The 24,645-nt window shown below is 40.8% G+C and overlaps 1 protein-coding gene across 5 annotated transcripts in view; it reads left to right on the top strand.

The window, feature by feature from the left end:
• The window catches only part of zbtb46 (zinc finger and BTB domain containing 46), a 65,689-nt gene that overhangs the window by 21,708 nt on the left and 19,336 nt on the right, over nucleotides 1–24,645 (top strand). The gene's annotated exons all lie outside the window — the stretch shown is intronic.

The following is a 24,645-nucleotide window of genomic DNA, read 5'->3' as shown; positions in this document are numbered from 1 at the left end:
ACATAAATGAATACATATAAATTCGTACCTGTGTGTGTGTGTGTGTGTGTGTGTGTGTGTGTGTGTGTGTGTGTGTTTGTGTGTGTGTGTTCGTGTTCGTGTGTGTGCACCGTGGGGCCCAAGGCGTCGATAGGTAGATCATTAAAAGTAAGAGAAGCTAATCCTGGGCGCATTAAGGGAGTTGGCTGTGAAATGGGCACACGCGTCGTGCAGCGAAAGAAAACAGGATAATTGAATTGACCTGGGTCACTGCACGGATTACCAGCGCGTCCTCACCATCCCAGGCTCCTCCCCCTCTCTCTGGGGTTTAGGGAAGGACCTCTGGAAAGGGCAAGAGGAGGGAAACGGAAGAGAGGGGTAATGAGACAGGGGAAAAAAAAAATCAGAAACACACACTTAAAAAAAAAAAGACAGAGAAAGATAGAGATAACAGAGCATCTGAACGGGCTTATGAAGGTTTGCTTATCTTTTAAGAGTCCTAAGTTTTGTGTCCTGCAGTTACAACCTTATTACAGTGTCCAAGTACATCTTGTCTTGAGCTTCGGAGCAGTGCATGCTTAAACTAAATACACACATCAAGTAAATGGCACCATTAAGCCAGTTGGCCAGTGGGATGTTCTGAGGTTGAAGGCAGAGTGTGTGCCTGGCTGTGGTAAAGTAGCCATTACCAACAGAGGTGTTTTCTCACCTAAAGGTTAGAGGAAGTGTAATGTTGCCACTGGTGTAGACTGGCCAAATGAGCAACTGTTTAGTCCCACTTTTACCTGGGTTACATGACTGGACTCACAGTGGTGGGAATGATGGAAATAAAAATGATGATGATGATTATCAGGTATTTCGTCACAGGGCTGTCTATTCATCAGTAAAAAAGTCCTCTGTTGTAAACATATATATATCGGCAAAAATTTACTTAGGGGGTCAAATGAGTGGCCATTTTTGTCAAAAAAAAAAAAAAGTTGTAAGAAATGCATAGAACTGTGTTGAAATAATGCTAATACATTTATGCACAGACTACTGATATTATTTGACAGTGGAAGCTCTATTTTCAGAAATATCAGATTTTGAATAGCACGTGTATGTGAAAACTTTTGTTGGTGGACAGATGTGACATTACCCATGATGATCTGGTCAGTACCAGTACTTTATTAGTAATAAACTTATATACTTACTATTGCTAATTATCCTCTTATTCATAAATGTTAGTATTGTGGCTCTAAAACAATAACAGCTGACACAAAAACAAAATGTGTCAGTGGACAGATGTGACATGGTTGTTACAGATCCCATCATACTGATGCTCAGCAGCCATGTCACCGTTTCCACAAATGATCCCTGTGCAAAAACTAGGATCATAATTATTTATTGTATAGTTTATCATCATACTAAAGAGTAAATAACAATACAGAATTGTTATTTCTTTATAAAAATGTTTATTATTAGAAAACTGTTGATTTAAAAAGTGACGTGTGACATTCTTAATGTATGCATTGGCGTAACATAAGCAGGATGGATCAGCACCATACTCCATATTGCAACCTGTAAAAATAAAACGTGATATGTAGTATATAATCTGGTAAGAAAAAACGGTAAATCTAAAAGAACAGAATATTTGTTTTTCAGGTAAATTCAGTTAAAATATAACTTGGCCATTTGTGACATGAAAATATAGCATTAATTGTGATGAAACTGGACATTTTTGACCTGAAAACATAGTTCATATGACCATCAACATGTTGCAACAGAACTGAAATCCTGTAAATTTGCATAACTTGCATTTACCAACACAAAGTTCCTTTGGGGATTCACTTATATTGATTTCTTATGCACAAAGACATAAATAAGACCTCTAAGCAAATTTTAGCAGATATAATCTGTATAGTTTTTTATTCTGATTATTATTATTTTTTATATTGTTTGCTTTTACACTATCTCTATGCATGTACCCCTTTTTTTGCACTTTATTCTGTTATATCCTTGTTGTGGGATCAATAAAATCTAATCTAATCTAATATAATCTAATCTAAAATGCACATAAAGTTGGAGTAAACTTGTTTACCTCTTCTTATGAAATGTTTGTGAAAATGTGATTTATTTGACTCTGATTTTTGATCAAGTAAAACTGGAAGTCAGTATGTAATCATCGCACTCAGTTAAACATGATTATTGATGAGCATAAATAGGAATAAAAAGGGGAATGTGACTGAAAACAAAATGGTTCCAACTCTATGTGCAGCAGTGGATTCTGTCACCAGTGGGACCTGATCGTTAAGCCCAGTAATGTAGGACTTATCCCTTATCCTGACTGTCAGGATATGTTTCACTATTGTGTGTTCAGTCCGTTTGCAGGAGGTGGTTTCTGTGTGTTTAAGGAAGGTTTGGAGCATTGCTGAACTGGTTTAGTGAGGTCATTACTTGTCTGGCATCCTTTCCTGGGGGTGCTACGGTGTTTTGATTATGGGTGTGGTTTTGTAGTTCTATCAATGTGACACCTTTGAGTTTGAACACTTAAAATGAGGTCACGTGGTCAGCTGGCACTTTGTCATTTGAGGGCAGTTGCATATGCTCCACAGGGGCTTATTGTGTGAGATTAAGTATGGTTTGTCCGCTTAACACCTTAAGATACCTTGAGCCCCGGATTTTATCACCTGCAGCTAAAAAAATCTGAATCAGATGTATGGACATATGGACAGGGCAGGGAATTAGATGTCTCTATTTAGAGTCTGAAAATGCAGTGTTACACAACATTTTTAGTTAAACACAAAAAATAGAATCTGTTCAACATGGGAATTTCTTGACGGAAATTCCTCAAGTAGCTCAAAGCGGCTCATTAATGAGATGAAGTATCGAAAATGGGAACTGGTCACGCTTAGAAAATTGAAGCAAAGAGTGGCTGTAACCTAAAACATGAATTAATCACTTTATTTGGCTCTGTACACCTTTTGTTTACATATTAGAACACAGGTGTCAAACATGTGGCCCGGGGGCCAAATCTAGCCCACCAAAGGGTCCAGTCTGGCTCGCAGGATGAATTTGTGAAATGCAAAAATTACACTAAAGGTATCAACAATCAGTGGTGTCAAAATCATTTTAATTCAGGTTCCACATACAGACACATACAGTCCAATTAGATTTCAAGTGGGTCAGAACCAGTAAAATATTATCATAATAACCTATAAATAATGACAACCCCAAATTGTCTCTTTTTTTTGGTGTAAAAAAGTAAAATTACATGAAAATGTTTACATTACCAAACTATACTTTTACAAAAAACATGAATAACCTGAACAAATATGAACAAACGGAAATGTCTTAAGAAAAGTAAATGCAATTTTACCAACATTCTGCCTGTTACTAAATATTTTGTGCAATTGTAATGCACATGTGTAAATGATAAACTGATAAAAACGAGGCAGAATATTGTTAAAATGTTACAATTGCACTTGTTTTTCTTATGACAATTCAAGTTGTTCATGTTATTTAGGTTTTTAAGGAAACTTTGTAGATGTAAACCTGATCATTACATAATTTAAATTTTTTCACTGTTATTATTTTATTGATTTGGCCCACTGCAGATCTAATTTAGCTGAATTTGGTCCCTGAACGAAAATAAGTTTGACACCCCTGTGTTAGAAGCTTTGACATTCATGTTGGAGATTGTTTACAAGATAAAATAGTGCACATTTTGATGTATGTGGTGTGTCTGTGGTTCCAATGTGTCCAGTTGTTGGTTTCCATGAAGGGGCATACAAGGTATAAAAAGAGAAAGGGCACCTTCAGTCTGAGATTAGCTTAATTGCTTCATTCCTTATTGATGAGAAGTCTCTCTGTCTTGCTTTCTCTCTCTCTCTTTGTCTCACATTAATCTGCGATCATTGTCCATGCTTTACTATTTGAAGTGCAAACATTGAATACAACACAGAGGCTGACTAACTGAGGATTTGGCTGGATTTATTCTGTAATATAAGGATAATATATTACTGTGTCGAGGCTCAGTGTATTAGCAAGGAGCCATTTCAAAGCCTCGTATACTGAAAACACCCTGTGCCAGTGTTGACATAAACAGCTGCAGGAATTAGGATTTGTATTCTTTAGATTCCCAACATCTGCCGTGTTCATTTGATGTCTTTACTGAGGCGACTAAGTACTCCACTTCCCCTTCTCTGTCTCTCTCTGGTTAACATTTGATCTCACTCATTCACACACTCACCTTGTCTCTTGACACAAATATCTGAAACGGTGCCCGCGAATTAGAGCAAAAAAAAAAAAAAGTGATCTATGATCTGAGCTTATGTGCATATCTTCCTGCACAATTCTATATTGGAAGTGACAATTTTGCAGAGGAGAGTTTTAAATAGTCTCTACTTATGCCTGGTTATGTCTTACACCTTTGAATAATTACTTAAAATTATTTTTAGTTTGGCCCCTGCTGCCACTTTGCAGGGCTGGATTAAAAAGCATCTGCAAATCAAAGACAGTGTTTTGAGAAATGGCAGCCATGCTTTAAAAAATATTTTAGTGTATTCACCTTTTGATGCATCTTATATCAGTCTCTCGTCTTCTGAGCTGAATCATGAAAAGCTGATAGAGAGAAAATTATTTGTTTGTATTTACCTATTTCTAAATACGTGTGTGGATTTTAGTTCCAGATACTACAGTGTGAGGATTTTCTCCTCTTTGTATCATCATAAATTGAATATCCCACAATGAAAGTAGGATATTTCTGGATATTTCATTGGTGATATCTTACTATGAAGTTAAAAGTAGCATGTTTATTATTAGTTAGTTTAGTTTCTCAGATATTCTATATTTAAATACCAGCCGCTATGTGTCATTTTGTCAACAAAGAGCTTACCTTGCACCACTAAATTCGTGTCACCCCCTCCTAAGGATATTTTACAGAAATAAGACATTCATTCCCTCTGCCTGAGCTTAAAACATAAGTTAACAATTGATTTTTTTCCCTACTTCCTTTATACTTGGGGCAAACACCAACTTGATCTTTATCCCACATAATAACAGAACTGGAAATCCTTTTTTTTTTTTTTTTTTTGGTGGTATTAAAAAGTACAAATACACACACAGGATGACCTTTAGTGGCAGCTTGGGGGATTTTGGCAGTCCTGTACATGGCCGGTGTGATGTACATAGTCACACACACACACACACGCACACACACACAGCTTTGAGCATCTGATTATGTAGACATGAACAGTTCAATCACACGTGGGTTGTTCTTTCCATTTCCCTCTAGCTGTAGCACATTGATTACATCGAGAATCTTTTTTGAAATCCAACATCTTTATCTCGCTCGCTTCCTCCCTGCTCTGTGGCCTCAGACTTCCCCTCCTCAACCACTAATACACACTTACACGCATACGCAGACGCCCATGCCCGCAGAGACGTACTAAAAAAGTGAAATTATTTTTCTGTAGAACTCTGTCCTGTTTATTCCTATGAGCTTTGCTGTAGTTAACGCCGCGTGTATCGGCTTGTTTGAGCTCAGACCTTCATCCTCTGGAGCTCTGGAACCTCCTGGATTCACCTGGGTCCCGCAGATAGAGACGCTCTCCAAACTGCCCTCTCGTTTGCACTTCCACATAAACTTTCTCACTTTTTTCTTCCCTCTCCCTGCGCTCCTCTCCCCAAGTCTCTGCAGTCTAAAGGTGAACACTTGAAATAATGAATCGGATCCCCCTTTCACCCCCTTCCTCTCTGTATTCCAGTTAAGACTCTCCCCGTAGTATTTGCACTTCATTAAACTTGAAATAGGTTTAATATTTAAAACACCATGAACAGATTTCAACCCCCCCACCCACCCCTTACACACCTCTCCACTTTTTTCTCTCCCTTCCCCTCGCTTTCAGTTTAATAATCTACTCTCATATTTCCTCTCTAATTCACTCCTTCTTCATTAAAAACCAAAATAGATTTAATATTTTAGACTGTGTGGACTTAATTTTTAACCCATTCTTCGATTCTCACTGCTTGGCGGGTTACAGGTTAGATAACTACATTGTGTTCAGGCCTCTCCCCTTGTAGTTTCCTCTATTTCTGTCTCTTTCTTTGCCATGGTCCCCTTTTTTGGCAGCTCCTGGTTCATCTTTTTCCCTCTTTCCACAGTCAGTCTATTATCAGTTTTGACTCTCACAGTCTTTATACTCAAGGCCTTTCTCTGAGCCTCCCCCACCCCCTATTTGCTCTGCCTCTTTGTCCTCTGACTGCACAGATGATTTCAGCCCTTTCCTCCCACCCTATTGACTTTTGTGGCCTGCTCACCCCACCTCCCTCAGTTTCCCCTACACCCTCCATCCTCTCCTTCCCCTTTTTGTCCCCCGCCACCTTCCTCCAACACGCTCATTTTACCCTCATTTCCCAGTTGCGTGCTACCTAGTCAAGCCGAATGCATATTTTGTTGATTTGGGAGTCGCAATAGAAAACTAAAACTGTTCTTCTCTTTTTTTTTTTTTCCTGTATCTCTCTTATTTCTGCCTCCTTTGCTTTTTGCCTCAGTCCACACTAAATTAAAGAAGTTCCATTATCACCGTGGTAACCAATCATTTCTCACCGCCCACCAGCCATCTTTGTCATATGACCTCACATCCTGCTGGACATTATGGGCAGTCCACCAGCTGAAAGTCCCTTCTCCTATTCCACCACACCATCACACCACACACACATTCACACGAATTTTCACACTCTTGCTGTCTGTCTTTTTCTCTCGCAGCTCTCTCCTCTCTCTCTCTTAGTTCTCAATACTGACACCTGCTCTATTTATAATTTTCTGGCTTTAAAAGAGCCATTTTGGACAGGAAACTGCCCCCTCCCCACTCTTGACCGTGGCTTTTTTCCAAAACGTCAGCACCCCCCACCTCTCCACCTCCTGCCCCTGGAACATGACAGAGAAGGATTGCTGAGTGGAGGAGGGAGGGGGGGAAAGTATGTGCGCATATGTGTATGGGGGGGGGGTTAAAGATTAGCCATCCCACCCTGAGTGCACCTGGGTTGGGCCCATGTGTGTGTTTTAGGCTGCCACGGCCCACACACATAGCGCCCCACACTAACATACACAGGTAGATAAACCCACACTGCACCTGCAAACCCAAATAAAAATGTACAGTCCTTACACTTCCTTTCATAATGTGATTTGTCAGACACACCTCTTGGCATTGATGGCTCAGGTCTTAGACTTAAACTACCCAGAATGCATCCTGACAGGATGTCCTGTTGGTACGGCACAGAGGTGGGTGGGTCAGGAGGTTTCTGTGGTTGAACATTCATGTCAGTACCCCTCCAGTTAAAATCCACCCCCACCCGCCAGCACACAGTCACTTTAAACCACATCGCTTCTACTCACAAGTATATTAATGGTTGTAGTTAAGACTGAAGATCAAACTCGCACACACAGACACACGCTGTAAAGACGGGGAAGAGACACAGTCAGCATCCTCTACAGTTCAGATTTATTTTAATGGTCTGAGCTATTGTTGTAAAGAAAGTCTTCAGAATGTTTTTATTTTTTTTAATCTCATTTTGCTCCCAAATAAGGACTTTTTTTGGTGAGGTATCACCAGAATGTTTTTTGGGGGTTTTTTTGTATTGAAAAGCATGTGATCGTTTCATTTGAAGAACCATTAGACTGATTATTTAATGATTAGACTCATTTGTTTCCTTCATGTTCTCCTCCTTTTTTTCCATTAAATGTCATAAAATAAATACAATTAGAAGGAAAAGTCATTGTGTAAATGAAGTGATAGTATGATCAACACATGATGCCTGATGAAATAACTTGATCATAAGGGGGTCACAGCCAAAACGTTTCATTTCTACTGAATTAAATTGTCAATACTACACTGTACGATTTGAATTTTGGTCCATATTATTACAATTAATGAGTGAAAAATGAAGAAACATTTGCATGCAGCACAGCAAAGGTCTCTAGTCTGACTTGAACTAGGAATGTTAAAATTTAAAGTCAGCAGCATAATTAAATAGTCTTAAAATGCCCATCAAATGGATCTTCACTGTAAACTGAATGAGAAGTGTCATATAGTCTATACAAATACAGATAGTTTCCTCCCTTCTATATTAAAAATCATTTCTGTCCACAATCTTTGTTTTACAAAATATCTTGGTGCACCAAAGAATTTAAAAATGACTCCAGAAAAGACCACTTTGGTGTATACACTGGGCTTATTTTCCTGGAAGTAAAACAAAAATTACTTGACAACACATAGAGTTAGGGGTAAGGTTAAGCAAATCAACAGTGGATATGCGTGACTGAACCATTAGGGGTCCACGGTCACGGCCCTGTGACTCAATCACAGGACATTTTCAACATGTTGTAGCGTTGGAAGTTGGTCACATAAACCATCGGGGACAATTGCATTCGAAACTTGAAACTGTCTCCCACTTTTTTTTGGATGTTGACAGAGCAAATACAACCAGAGATATGATGTTTTGAACTGGAGCAAACAAATATGAGTAAAAGTATGAAAATGAGGTGGGGTGGGCCTTATATTTCTGACCATATCTTTGTCATTTTTTTGTCTTTTTTCAAAACGGAATAAATTGGCTGAATCTGCAGACTGCGTTAGCATTACAGGTAAGGGTGAGAATGACCCCCACCTGAAACTGGGAGGACTGCAGGGGGGGACGCCTATGTAAAAATATGCTTTTATGTCAAATATTTGAGTATATTTTTAATGTATTATTTATTTTATATACCTAGTATTTGGAACCAATATTACCTTTTAAAGTCTTTGAAAAGGTTCATTAAGCATCAATGTGCTATTTATGCAATAAATTATATAAATTTTTCTAATCGGATTTTAGATTTTTTGTGCGGCCTTTTGTGTTGATATAGTAGGTTAAAGTGAAAAAATAATAGGCAGATGACATACATGAAGTTGTGCTGAAAAAAACAAACAAACAAACATGGGTATAGTAAACTTGTCTTTATATAGTACATAAAGGCAAAATCAAAAGTACTCAAAAATGGCCAAAATAGGCTCAGACCCCTAAGGGTTAAGATGTGACACTATTGTTGCATGTTTCTAGATGTTAAAACACAGTTTGCATGTGGATGAGAGGCCCACATGTAAAGAGAGTAGTGTAAACAAAAGCCTTTTTTGCATAGGACCAAGTATAACCTGTGGACCTCTGGTGGTTTGGAAATTAACCCCCTGTATCTGTGTTTCATTCACATGGGATTAGCAAAGTCTGTTTTTACTTGAATTTACTGACATTAATCCCTGATACTGATCTCAAGGGCAGGATCACCAGTGTTGAAAAACAGAAAAAGGATCCTTTACTGTAGGTGTAATGCATGTCATCCATATCATCTTTTCTTCATCTGACAGATTTGTTTGCTCATTCATTGAAGATCTTTACTATATCATGACATGAGCCTGATTCATTTCCAATCAGAACGCATTTACACCTTTAATTTGACTTCACCTGTGCCGTCATCATCATCAACCAGGAAATAGACTCAAAAAATCCACAGAGGAAGCAAAAAATTTTGCATATCCCACCAAATTACAGACATGTTGATTTGTATGGAACTAATATTATCACAGGATTTCGGTGTTTGCTGAAATAGGGTAGGTAATTTTGGATGGAATTTTTTTTCGCAGTGACAGATTCACGTGGGATTAAGATCACAGACGACTTCCGCTGTCATTACAGATTTTCACAGGTAACACTAGTCCGTGGAAAATCTGTAAAATTCTAAAACAATGAGTCTTTCGTACACACGAGGCCTCATCCTCTTTCTCCTTCCTCTATGGGAGATCCGTAGAAAAGGCTTGTCTTTTGGAGATCGGAGATGGAGATGTGACGTGATGTGAGCTCGGATACCTCTCTCCTCACTCCTCCAGTGATCTGATAGTCGGTAATGGGCACTGCAGCCATGAGCCTGGCAGTACTGCTCTCTGTGGCTTATGTGTCACACTGTACCCAGCATTCATCAAGAGTTAGTCGAGCGCAAGCAGCCGGGATATTGAGACTAAAGACTAGAGTGTGTGTGTGTGTGTGCGAAGGAGCAAAAGAGAGGTAGATATATACGCTGGCAGACTGACTGACTGACGGGAAGAAGCAGAAACACTAACTTGAAGAGTTTAACCTTAAAACAGTGCGTTACAGTAAGCCCGCTGCTGGATCTGTGCCCTGTTTCTCTCTCATTTTCAGTCAACCCAAAGTTCCTCTTTCCTGGTCTGTTTATTTTAGAAAGGTGGCTTTGTTCTATTTACCATACCCACTCCCTCTGCGGCCTCTACCCCTGTCAGACCAGTTAGAAAAGGGGAGCGACAAGAAGGAGGTGGGGGGTGGTAGGAGGAGGAGGAGGTGCATGATGTTTGGACAAACGGACAACTCGAACAGGATATAGAGGTCTACAGCCTGTGGGTGTGTCGGTTTGGCCGAGGCACAGCTCACACACACAAGCGCACACATGCACACACACACACACACACATGAACACACAATCGTGGGAGTGTTCCCGCTGGAGGGCAAAGTCTCCTTTCCTCTTACACATTCATTCTCTCCCTTTCCCTCCTTCCCATCATCCCCCTCTTTCCGCCGTCACACCCCTCCACACCTCCTTCCTTTAGACCTCTCTTTCTCCTTCATCCCTCATTCCTTCTCTTGTGACAAACCCCCCCTACACACCTACCCATCGTCACCACCAAACCCCCCCCCTCTTTTTCAAAGGAGGAAAAAAAGAAAGTGTTAAAGATACAGAAGAGTTGGCCAACAGCAATGAGAAGCTAGGAGGGATAGGCCAAATTCACCACAGGGGACAATTATGGCTTAAGCTGTGTACATACAACTATGTGTGTGTGTGTGTGTGTGTGTGTGAGTGTGTGTGAGTGTGTGTGTGTGTTTCCCTTTGGATTCGATAGTTATAGAGGCGCAGAAGACAGTCCTGGAAGCCACTATCTGCCCTTCACAACTATTTGTCCCCTCCTCTTCTTCTCCTCTATCCCTCCTTCCCTCCGTCTGTTTGGACTGTTTTTTTTTTTTTTTCCCATCCCGTCAATTCACACTGTCACTTCTGTTTTCACTCATCTCGTACACTCAAGCTATGGCGGCTGCTTTTGTGTGTGTGTGAGCGTGTGGTTTCACATTGAGACAATAGGTTCAAATGATGAAATGAAATTAAAAGAAGACAAGGCTTTCAGTTAAACTTCCTCCTCACCAGTGGGATATGTGGGTCTTTGTGTTTATTTGCTTATGTAAAACCAGAACTTCCAACACGTTCTGCTTCGGAAAACACGAAAACCCCATTTGTAATCAGATTAAAATTCATAATGATGCAAATTATTAAGTATCCGACCACATCATAAAACTTGTCAAGTCTCTGTCATATTAACCATAGGAGTTTATTTAATATTTCACAAGGCTTAAGATGTTTACAGTTAATTAAAGGACACACAGAGGCCACTGAATGGAGACATTTTGATAGGTGATATCTAGTCTTGCATAGTCAGACCTATCTCTATGTTCATTTTAGTGCAGTGGCAGCAGTGGAAAGGTCTGACTGAACCCACTATCACTGTGGAATAAGGGGGAGAAGTCTCTGGCTTGTTTGTATTTCTTTAACCCCTAACCCTTTATAGATCACTCATAGAAATACTGTGAATTTCTAAACGTCAACCTTAGTGTGTTATTAGAGGAACTAACAAGAGTTAACTACTTCTATGGAGTTTTTCAATTTTTTTTATTTTCAGGTAGAAAATTAAAGACAATGAAGTTACCGCATTTGGTTCCTTCCCCATAAGTGGCAAAAAAAAAAATTAAAAATCCAAGAAGCATATATAAACAAGTGGTGCCAGGCATAACAAACCCCGCCCCTTGTGCATATTTCACACCTTATAAGTAAATGGGAAGATTTTAAAAATTATTTTAAAAAATTTTGAACTTTGACCTTGTGTTCCTAAAATGTAATGAGATCCACTCTGGGTCGCTAACAATCTATAAACTCAATTTGGTATGAATTCAACCTATAGTTTTGCTGCTACAGATATGTGAAATTTCACCAATTATAAGTAAATAGGGAAAAAAAAAATTTAAAAATCCATAAAAATTGAAACTTTGACCTACTTTTCCCAAAATCTAATGACATCTATTCTGGATCGCTGGCAATCTATAAACCCAATTTGGTATGAATTCAATCAATAGTTTTGCTGCCAGAGTGTTAACAAACAAACAAACCAAACCAAAAGCTAGAAGCACTCAGAGAGCGCAGACCTCCGCCAAGGCAGATCAGTGCCCTGTCCCCCCCCCACACAAAATTTAATCATTTGTTCCTTGTGCCAGTATCAATATTTCCTGAAATTTTCATCGAAATCCGTCCATAACTTTTTGAGTTATCTTGCACACAAACAGACAGACAAAAACATAACCTCCTTGGTGGAGGTAACAATACCCCTTGTCTCCCCTTCGGGGGGCAGGGTAAAAATACATGTGAGCTGAAAGGAACATGTATTTTATAACATTAGAACATCACTTTTAGAATATTAAAACAACGTAAGTGCTGATCCAGACACCTGTCAACATCTACATTATCCCTTTGAACATCATTCTTTACATTCGTACCATTACTTCATGGTACCTATAACAAAACAGGTACACTCACTGTTCATGTAGAGGTGGCCCTTACAGACCCTGTAGACCACACTGGACCTGAGATTGTTGACTCACTCTCCTCATTGTAACTGTTGCTCTTACTGTCTTGTAATGTGTGCAGAAATGGCGAAAAACAGCCATTTACCCGATAAAGAGTTAAAGCCCAGGAACTATTTTTGTGCTTTCTTCCAAATGACTGATCACAGAGATGTATATAAAAGCCCATAATAAGCTCAAAGGTCGTAAACTGCAGCAAAATATGCCATTAACTGTTGCAGAAGATGAAATACCTGATGCCAAACTGCATTTTACCAGGATTATTTAAATGCGTTGATAGGGTTAGCGGGTCATAAGTAGGCTATTAAACATTGTAGATCAGTAGATGCTTTTGGTCACTGGCTGCTGTTTAGATCTTTGTGGGTTAAACCAATCAAAATCATCTTAGGCGGCACTGAGTTAAGTGAGGACGGAAAGAAAGACAGAAAAGGAAGCATGTAGTGGCAGCTCGGAAGTTGTTGTCTCACGTAGCGAGAGGGGGTAACACACATGTAGCAGCAGGCGAGGTGAAATTAGACTGAAATCACAGAGCGATAATAGGCTTATTCCAATAGAGTATTCACTGTGCGTTGGAACAGGTGATATCATCCAAAACTGGTGGAAAGTTTTGCCAAATAACCACAAAATCAGTTGAGCTCCATCTCAATAAATATGCTAATATTCTAATGTATATAAGAAACGTTTTACTTTCTTTTTTTTTTTCAAGGACTCCTGCTGTTAATGAGATGCTAGAGTTTATAAAATGAGGCTAAACTCCTCATTGTTCTGCTCCTTTTCTGAACCCCTTTGCCCCAGATCACCTGTCTCCCTGCATTCACTATTGTTCCCGCCTCCCTTTTTTTTTTTTTTTTTTTTCTTTTTGCAACTGCTTTTGCCTCACTGCCCTCATACTCCAACGGCAGCAAGAATAACATATAATCTGATCTCCTTTCAACCCTATCTCGCTTCAGCCACTCCTCTTTTCCTTCGAAGTCAGTATATGTGCATCTAAAATGGGTCATGAGCTTGTTTCAGGTGGGCCCTCTCGCAGCAGGGGTACATGCAGCTTCTATTTTTTTTTCTTTTTTTTACTAACACACATTCACAGCTTTGCTCCTTTTTGCTGAAAAGAACCTGTCTGTGAATTGAGAGTACTTGAGATTAATTGAAGAAGGTGACGGATGATGACAGAAACTTTAAGAGAATGTGTTTTTATGAAGTGAAGGCTTCGAGATAGAGACAGAATGTGTGTTTGCATGTGTGTGTGGTGTAATTGTCTGTGACCCTGGCAGTTTTTTTCATTTCGTGGTTAGACTGTTTGGCCTTCCCATAGTTCCTCTGGCCTCAGAGACATCCAGCTTCAAGGTTTAGTGTATCTGTGTGTGTCATTGTGTGTGTGTGTAGTGTACAGGAGAGAAGAAAGGCAGCGATGGGGGGTTAGAGGTGGTTTTGATAGCGTGGGACACCCAGACCCTTCTCCACATCTTGCCCTCCATACCCCTCTGTTCAGGCCTTGATAAGTGGAGCCGGAGTCTGTGGGGGTTAGGGATTCCTGTCTGGCACAAATACACACACATGCACATTGAAACACACACACACACACACACATATGCACTGGGATCCGCCCGCTCTACATTCCTGTGTCCGACTAAGGAAGCAGCCTAGCCGTCTTCCCCTCCACTCCCAAATTATCCCCTTCTCCTAAAGTCACAGCATACTTATCACACGCCTCTCTACCTCTTTCTTCCAATCTGACTCATACATACCTCCTCTCTCTGCCACAGTTTGGTCCCTTCTATCTTACCACGGAGCATGAGCACAAGCTCTGATCATTCAGTCGTCATCCGTAAAACGTTTTATTAGAGTGAGCGAAAAAGACCTGCCACTATGGTGAAATAATGTCACCTTTCCGCAGCGCAAATCCGTGTTCAAAAACTGTGGTGTTTTATTTTCTTCACAGTCTTGATGTGAACTGTCGGTGTCAAACAGCAGAAAAATACTCACTTTGGAAACATTAGAGGAATTTTAAGGAAACTAAGCAAGAAATTAAATCCAAAAACACAAAATGTGACAGTTCTGACAGATGATTAACTTATTTTTTCCTTGTTCTGTTGAGTTGCCCCATGTCTCCCTTTCACCTTTTTTTTTTTTTTTTTTTTTTTTATCTTTCCCTCTTATGTCTCCCTCCTCCTTCGCTATCTGACTGTTTATATCTTTTGCCCCTTTCTCTCCTTGCCTCCCTCCCTTTCAGGGGTGTGTTTCAGAGGTTAGGGAGAGGTCATGTGGTCTCACGCTGCCCTGCTCTCTAATGGCTTCTTAATGAGAGAGTCAGAGAGGGAGAGGGAAGCAGGCAGAGGAGCAGTTTTGAGAAGCGGGGTGAGATATCAGTAGTCCCGCTCAGGGCGCTGACTCTCCCTTTGCGTGTGTGCATGTGTGCGTTCACACAGTGGCAGTGTGTGTCTGTGTGCACGCTAACACACAATTTGACTGACCCCTTGCTCCATTTCGAGCCCTTTCTAAGCTCGCGTTCCTCTTCAGGGAAAGAGGAAATGACACGTTTGTAGCCTTGATTAAGCGCTGGGCCTCGTCACACGCACTGTCCACTCGGTCTGACTCGGGGGTGGGTGGGTGGGAGATGTTGTGGAGGTGAGGGAGGAGGGGTGTGAGGGAGAGGGGGGTGGGGGGGCTCGCTCTTTAATTTGCACAGCTTCTGCTGATTTGATCATAAGCAATTAATCTCAATGGCTCAGCTCGGCTGCAGTGGGGGAAGAGAAGATGAACACGGTCCTCTGTGTGTCTCTGTGGTTTTCGCCTCTGTCCACACACTGCGATTACTATTTTCACAGAAATTAACACTCAATGGAAGAATGCTTTGACAATTTTGTCTTCTTTACCCAGATCCATATGAATTTCCTCTGCAGAACAAACAGTTGCAGTGCGGTTTCTCATGAAAGTTTTCCCATTGTTAACACATATCTCTGTGAGTAATTTCTGCCACTAGTGGTCTCTCAATCAAGTCTAAATTAAAACCATTGTAGTAGATGAAGTCAAGAAGTAGCATGGAATCATGGGAGTTGGGTTTTTTTGTTTTGGTTTGTTTTTTTTTACCAGTGGTCTATCTGATGTGAAACCGTACAGAGACAAGGGAATTTTTTGCATCTTTTTATTTTATTCCCATTACAGTAAGGGGTGTGTATATTCACATCATATCGTTTCATATTAATATATTAACCGTAAGTCATGTGAATTTAATATTAGTAAAGATGAAGTTGAGAGGAGACTAAATGCAACCACCTTATACATTAAATTGAACAATATTTTATGTAAAAATGTGAATTTTTATCTGAATTAATAGTAGAGATATCAAAAAATATCAGTTTTCTCACACTGATTTGTATAATTTGCTGAAATGTGTATGATTTAGAGACCTTTAAAGCTACTGTGGTTAATAGTTTTTTTTTAGCATAATTTGGCAAAAATTCCATAATTACTATCATTTTGGACTTAAAACTTTTCTATCATTTGCTTCCACATGCTATCAGATCATGATGCAGATTTTGTCCAATCACAGGTGTTTTTAGACAGGTGTGTGTTTGACAGCTGTATTTACCAATCACTGTTCAGATTCGCTCAGATGCAATTCTGCCATGTTTCAACAGAAGCTTTGAAAAGTGTCATCACTTTCCCATAACAGTATGAAATTCCATTATGTCACCTCTGATTTGTCTTTTTATTTGGACTGAGAGAAGTAAACTCCAGAGGGAAGGTGTGTAGTTTCTACTTTTAGACATTTTGCTGCATCAAGTAAAAACCAATGAAAGTCAAAGTTGGATTTAAACAGTATAATGCATAATCACCTAACCAGTGGCGATTTCTCATAGACTGCAAGGGAAGCCCGGCTTCCCCTAAAATTACGTAAATTAAATGGTTAAATATGTTCGGTTGTGTTGACATTTTATTGACTACAAATGTGTTGGAACACATTCATCTCAAAGAAGAGTTCGTTCAGAATCAGCTTTATCACAAATCAACGGACATGATGTTGTTCACTTCTCCTCCATTCCCGTTGCGCTGTTTTCTCATTCGATCTCTGCTCAGTGCATTTGTCCGTAGACGCCGGGCGTCTCTGGGCTTCAATGGGACTGAGTGGAACAGTTTTTTTCATTGCCTCAAAACTGGACGGTAATTGGATAAATGCCACGATGTTGTCCCGCCCCCGGACGCCAGGCGTCTCTGGGGGTGAATGGAGCTGTGGGCGGAGCTCGGCTGGGCTGGACGCCAGAATCCCACGTGCTGATTGGATGATGAGTCGAAAGGCTGAATCCCGTTTGACTGACAGCTGTTTTCAGATCTACTCCTTCACTGACACAGTTCAGTTTAATACTGCTGTGCATTCTGCTGTGAAATCAAGAGAGAAACCACTACGAAATTACTCGTTCATTTCTTGCACTGTCAATAAAACACACTCATTGTTTCAATTTAACATAATTTCAATGTTTTCTTGTTTCAGTTACATAATTTAATCATTTCTTGTTCGAGTTTAATATCGTTTTGTAGATAGTTAAATCAATCAAACTGTCGGCTAGGTCGCAGTGAAAGGAGCATCTCTAGTTTAAAAAGGCTGAAGTCTTACACCCACAACACAATGGGCCAAGGCAATCTAAGCAGACCAGCTCTGCTGGATATTCAGAGGACACTGGTCCAGTCCCTGGAAAAGACACCTACTGTGTACAATAAGGTCACTGACCATTTTCTTAAAAAGGAACGGAGGGCCGAATGTATGTTTAAATAACTTGACAATTTTTTTTTTTTGATGCAAGCCGACAATGAGCTTCCCCTGTCTTAAAGACGAGCACCCACCACTGCACCTAACTGACAGCAGGACCAGATTATGGAATTAGTCGTGTCAAACATTGTGTCTTACTGTCTGTGTTGAGGTCTGAGGCTTTGGACAGCTGAGAGGCTCTTGAGGTTTCAGGGTCAGGTCAGTCATGACTTGATTTTGAGATCTGCCCACCTCTAAAGAGGTACAGATCTACACTGACCCACTAAGACTAAGCTCTGTCAACTGTTAAAGTCAGTTTAACCCTTCACTCTGGTTCCTCCTATTGACCCTCGTGCATCTGCGAGCGGAAAACACTTTGGCTCGTTCCTTCACTCTCCGTATCCGCCCGTCCTCTCTGATACTTTTCCATCTCCCTCTATCTACGTCGGATTTGCTTTTCCTCTCTGTGGCACTGTTCTCCTCCCATGCTGAGGCCAGAGCTCTCTTCATTGTTGGAGGCAGGTTGCCAAGGATACAAGCACAGAGAGACACAGTCTTAATGTTATGAGATGGGAGAGAGGGGAGAGGGGCAATAGCCTCTTTGGTCACTGGGCAGCTCGACAACACACTAATGTTCACCACAGAACACATAACAGGCTCCAGCTCTGTGGAGTGTCCCTGTGTGGACAGAGCGCAGTGACATTGACTGTCTGTGGGTGAACCTGTTCTATATCTGCTCCCCACTCATCTGTTGGAACTGTAGTGTATGATTGCAGCGTACATCGTTGCGTGTCGGGTTTTTTTGTGCTTTTCTTAGACAGCCTCTTGACAGTGGCTCTTGACCAGTCAATCTTCAGAGCTTTTTTTTTTGTCTTTAAGAAAGTCACCTAAAGTCATATCTGTTAAATTGGAAAATAGAAAAAAAAACATGCCTTTTTGTTGTGCAATAACAGGTTTCCTGATGCTCCAGTTTACGCCACAGCAAAGATCTTCATCTTGACATCTTGTTCAAGTTTTATTTTTCTTAACAGGCGCCAAAACGGTGACAAAATATTCCTGAAATTGAACACGTTTCATTAAATTTCTGTTCAGCTTCTACGAAATACTAGTAAGGAGCCCAGGAAATCAAACATGGAGAAAAGTTCTGCTCCGGAGCTCAGACACATTAGATTAGATGCAGTTATTGAAGGATAGAGCCAAGCATTTCAACTGTCTGAGTTACAACAGGATAAAGTAAGCATATAAAATCAAGCCTTAAAGAAATATGACAGTTCAAAGTGTGTGATATTCTCTGTGAAGTTCTGCACATTTTAGTCATAAATTTCAGGGTGACACATAGATACCAGCACCAACGTCTATATAGATCCTTGAGAACATGATCAATTGACAATTTATGTCAAGCTTCATAGCTATGGGAAGCAAAATGGAGAATTTTTGCAGGGGTAAAGGGGTAATTACACAAAATTTAAAGCATTTGTCTTCACCGGGGGTGTATTTTACTGAAGACATTTAAATTCCACATCTTCACATTTAATTTCCTGTTCTCATTAATCATTTTTTATAATGCACACTAGTCTGTCCGGCTGGAAATTTCTTAATTTTTCCAACTTTGTTTTGGTTGTTAAACTCATCTTTCATTCTTTCCCAGGGAGCCATAAAGGAGTGATTCAGGCTGGTTAGTTGCCTCAAGCCTTTTGGGCTGGTCAGTATTTTTACGGAGCGTACACGCCAACAACACACATGCTCTGTATAGCATCCCCACCCGGAGCCTTTTGTCGTTTCCTCGTCCAGTTTCCATTATCCCGCCTCTCAACCTCTTTCTTCCACCTCACCCTTCAAACACGACCCTGGTCCGGGCCAGACGGCGCTTTTGGGCTCGTGCCCGTCCACCAGTTCCTCCCTTGTGCATAAAGCCAAAGCATAACCCTCCTCTCAATCTCTCCATCTCTCCCTCTTTGCTTTCAGCACAAAGCCCTGCGTGTCTGCCTTCCTTCCCCACCCAGCATTCTTTCCCCATGCAGACCTCTCCCCCGCTCGCTCTCTCTCCGTCGACTTCCCTCCTACCCGCCAACTCACTCAGCCTCACCCTACCTTTCATTAGCCCACTCTTTATCTCACACACTCACTCGGCTCGCTCTCTCTCCCCCTCCACTCTCCTATCTCTCCAGCTTTTACAATCCCCGTACTCTCTCTGCTTCTCTCCCTCTCCCCTTTCAGTTGCTTTGGCTTTTGTTTCTGATACATCTTCATTTATTTCTCTCTCCCTCTCTTTCCCTGCTGACCCTATTATTTTTATATTCTCTCTCCCTCTGCCATCAGTTCCTGTATCTCCCTTACCCTCTCTCCCTCTGTTTCTCTCTACCTCCCTCCCACTCCTCTCAGTCCCTCTAAGCTGCATTAACTCCCCAGATTACCTTGAGCCCTGCAATCCTCCATCCCCCACACCCTCTCCCTCTTCCACTCCCTTCCTTCACTCATTCACTTGTTCACCCAAACTGCGTCCATGCTGAAATAGCTAATTTTAAAAACTAATGTGTACGCACTACTGTTTTTGGAAATCATCGTGGGGATCATTTCTGTAAATGGATCATGGGGAAAAAAATCGAAAATTGTCGTATCTTTTTTTTCTTTCTCTTGGTCTCCAAACAACAAAACTGCTTTAATATACCATTGCTCAATAAATGTCATTTCCCTTTATATATGTATGTAATTTTTTTCATTCTTATCAGGAGTGATCACAAACACTGGTTCAAGACGACTTCTAAACTTTACAACCACATCCTCTGACCACGCCTCATCAACACCAATGCCATCACTTTCTTAAAGCCTTGCTTTCTCCACCCACATTATAGCACATCGTACACTTTTTTTTATGCGCACATAAACCATTAAAATACCAGCAGTAGGGTTTAATGCTTCTCTGTGTACCTGGCAGAAAACAGGCAGCAAATAAAGGCTGAATCATCCCTGGCCGATGTTGGAATATTGACACTGGAAACTTTTTGCATGTTGTAAACATAAACACAGCCATGTTGAATGAGCCAGTTTTGAGAATGTGATCACAAGTGAACCAGCAATGGATGAAAATATAACAGTCTCAATCAACTTTTATTGATGAATTGTAAGATAAATATTTTTGGAGATTGAAGGGGAATTACCAAATATTTAAAAGCATCTCCTGCAGGGATAGAAAGTAAAGTCAACTGACAAGAAACATCTTTGAGTGTCTTAAAAAACGCTATATAAATACATTATTATTATTATTATTATTATTATTATTATTATTAATAATAATAATAATAATAATAATAATAATAATAATAAATTTATTTAATTTATTATTATTATTATTATTGTTATTATTATTATCATTATTATTATTATTATTATTATTATTAAGATTTGTCCTGCAGCCCTGACATGGACATTTTTTACATTCAATCCATATTAAGTTGTGTGATAGGAAAACCAAGGTGTCCACAGAGTCACTTCTAGAAAACATGTGATCTGAGACAGGGATGAAAATCAGACTTTTCCAGGCCTTTATTGACTTCTTATTAGAATATTATATCTTATAAGTCCGTCACATGTACACAAGCTACAGGCCCAGTGTCAGAGCTGTAACCCACAAAACCTACCATGATGACTCTTACTTCATTAGGTCTGATCAACTAGGTTTTTCAGTTATGATTTGTCAGTTAACATGGCATCGATGGCAGCTCTGAGGCATTTGACGCAACCCTGTAAATTCACATTTCAATCAAATTCTGATGACAATGGTAGGTCCATTTTGTTACTATCTATTCGTCTAATCACACCCACATATCCCTCACGAAGCAGTTCAACGAGATTTACAGTGTTACATTCGTAATGAGTAATAATGATGCTATTTTAACATTGTTTCTCCATTTAAGTCATAAATATGCTCTATAATATCATAAAGAAATACAAATTTTTTTAATAGCTTCATATCCTGAATCACTGCCCCCACCTATAATCATTACACTGCAAACATCTATATCTGAGACTGTACAAGAAACTCTGTACAAGTTTATATCAAACTGCCGGTATTTTCTTTCTTTTTTTTTTTTTTTTAATGAATGGAACATGAATGAAGGGAAAAAACGGAAAATAAAGAGTTTCAGCTTTAACCAAGTTCACGTGCATGTTTGTTCTGTAATAAACTTACATGCTCACCCCCACCGTTGCTACCCACCCTCCCGCCCACAGCCTCTGCAACCTCCTCCTCACCTCTCCTCGCTCCCCCTTCACTCACCCTCCCACCCACACTCCATCACCCCACCATGCACCTCTCACCCCACCACTCTTGCAATCGCTGTGCTCTTCCACTCTCTTCTCTTTCCTCTCCTCCCCTCCACCCACACTCTCTTTTTCTCCAAGCCCCCAGCAATACCACCATCTCCACCAGCACCATCATCTCTCTCTCTCTCTCTCTCCCTCTCCCTCTCCCCTGTCCTTTACCACTCTCTTCCCTCTGTCCCTCCCTCCTCTAAAGCCTTCAGGCTCTGCTTGATTTATGCTTGCCCTCCCTATTCACTCACACACACACACCCCACCACCACTACCACCACCACCACCACCACCACCATCACCACCCACCCTTCCCTATCTCTCCTGGAGGTTGTGGCCCGGCTAGTCCCTAAAAACAACAGAGAGAGAGTTAGAGCAAGCAAGTGAGGGAGAGGAAGACAGAAAGAGAGAGAGAGAGAGGGAGAGAGAATAACAACCTCTTTTACTTTCCATCCTCCCTCCTTTTTAACCCAGCATTTTTTTCATTCCCCTCTCCCACACTGCTTTTTAAATTGCCTCTGAATTCTTGAGCTGTTTTAGTGCCTCACTCCCCCTTCTCGGCTGAAATTACTTTTTTACCCTCTCAAACTCTGGCATGCTGAGGAAGCAAGTTCCACCTTCCCTCCCCTCTTTGTCCACTCGAGGACAAACGCACACTAATCGCAAGTAAAATGTATGGACCAGTGTGTGCCAAAAGGTGAAGGAGAGGCTCACGTTTTGGGAACATGTTGCTGTAACGCGGCGCGGTAGACAATACAGCGAGCGGAGTCTTGTGACAACACGGCTCCTCTAATGCCTTGTCCTTTTCAACCTCAGGCTGGCTGAGCCATTAACCAGGCCGACTTGGGGCATGGCTCCTTTTTCTTTTTCTGTCACAAACACACACACACTCATACGGAGATACACAGTGAAAGAGTCTTTCTCCTTTGTTTGCACTCCCATACTCAAACATGCACACAAGCCCTACTTTCTTCTCTGACAGCTCTCTTGTGGTCGACAAGCCTCAATAACTCGTTGCTTAACCACCCTGGACTTTTTCCTCTCCATTGTGTTTGGCTGCCATGTCTGTTGATTTGAAGGTGTGTTGTCGTATGTGTATGTGTGTATTACTCGAGGTGTAAAAAGAGTCTATTAAGAGCTAGGTCATTTGTGTGTGCACTGTTTTCATCCATTTATCTATCAAAACCCTTTATTTTTGGAACATAGAAACTCCCTCACAGAAAACAGTGTTTGGCTCAGTTTGAAGAGGAAGGAGGCATTTGTTGAGAGACACACAAACACACACACATACAGACACACTCCTTGAACACAATCAGAACAGAAGATCAGAGGTCAAATTGGGTCAAATGACCCTTCCCTCCCTTTTCAGGCCTTTTCTCTCCTCCTCTTTACAGCGCTAAGGCACGCTGTCCAATAACACAACTCCCCTTGTAATAAACACAGCTACACTGTCTCACACACACACAAACACACGCTCATACGTAGTGCAACCTCCGACCATAACACACAAAACTGTATCTTCTATCCATTAGCTATATCGCTCTCAATGGATGATGAATGCAGTATCCCTCACAACACATTTGAAGTACAGTTTGACACACACACACACACACACACACACACACACACACATCTTTTATTTCAAGGCATGTCTTCTTCTGCCTTTTGCTTTTTCCCACTCAAGCCCCCACATAGCTTGCAGCATCCCTCACGCCTGTGCACACACACATGCACAAACACACACATGAACAAAGAGAACCACCATTTCCACATATTTGTCTTTCCTTTTAAAAGGGGTTTTTATTTAGCATAAATGTTGAAGCCAAGGGTGCCCGGCTACCATGGCAACCAAATTAAACGGAGGATCTCTTCAGAAGGCAGAAATCTAAATTATTCGGACTCTTTTATGAAGGGGAAAATGAAAATTCCGTTCACTGTACAGAGACCGCTGCACTGTAAAGGCGGAAGAAAGGAGAAAAAAAGATGAGGAAAATGCTATTGTTTTTTGTTCCTGACCATGCAGTTCAAAGACATATCCCCTGCCATTGAAATTCATAGGTTGTCTCATGACATATGTTCACACTTGGCGTATGTGCACAAAGGAGTGATGTAACCGCACTGTCTCTAAAACTCCAGATAAACCTATTGCCTCTGAAAGACACCACAATATGTGAGGCTACAAATCCTCAGCGAAACCCAGCACAAGTATGATGAAATCCATAAGCTGCGTGCATGGGATTAGGTGCGACTGTTTCTGGTGTGGTAAATGATTTTATCTGTCAGAACAGGATGAGGTTTAAGTAACAAACCATCTACACGGGCTGATAAAGCTTACATAAGTAAAGGAGGATTATGTGGTATATTCCGATTATTTGGTAAAAGCCTGTTTGTGGTCAGCTGAATACTGTTCCCTAATATCTCATGCTTAGTCTCGGTAATGTGGATAAATCCTCAGAAAGCAGCAGCGTACGGCATGTTGCACGTTAAAGTATAATCACGACAAAGGGAGCTTTTCACTAATATCTTAAACACTGACTTTTAATTTACTCTTTTTTGCTACAAGTTTGAGTTCTGACTCCAAGAAAAGTCATGAAGCAAACCCTTTTGTAATAACTCGGCCAATTAATTTGCAGTTTGTAACTGATGCATTGTTACAGTGCAAGTGTGAGGAGAGCGGACATGTTCCATCTGTAGATGCACGTGTCCTGGGGATGCTGGGAAAAGTGGTCAGGGGTCACTCACTCGTCCAATGAACAGATGAGTGGAGGGAGATGGGGGTCAGAGGTGACCCTCTTTTCTATCTCTCCTTCGCTTCCTCGCCCTCCATTTGTCTGTCTCTTCTTCTTCTTCTTCTTCTTCTTCGTGTGTGTGTGTGTGTGTGTGTGTGTGTGTGTGTGTGTGTGTGT

This window comes from Sphaeramia orbicularis, chromosome 7 (genome assembly GCF_902148855.1).
Source record: "Sphaeramia orbicularis chromosome 7, fSphaOr1.1, whole genome shotgun sequence".
Classification (NCBI taxonomy): domain Eukaryota; kingdom Metazoa; phylum Chordata; class Actinopteri; order Kurtiformes; family Apogonidae; genus Sphaeramia; species Sphaeramia orbicularis.
Note: the sequence above shows the minus strand (reverse complement) of the source record. Positions and strands in the feature narration are given on the sequence as shown.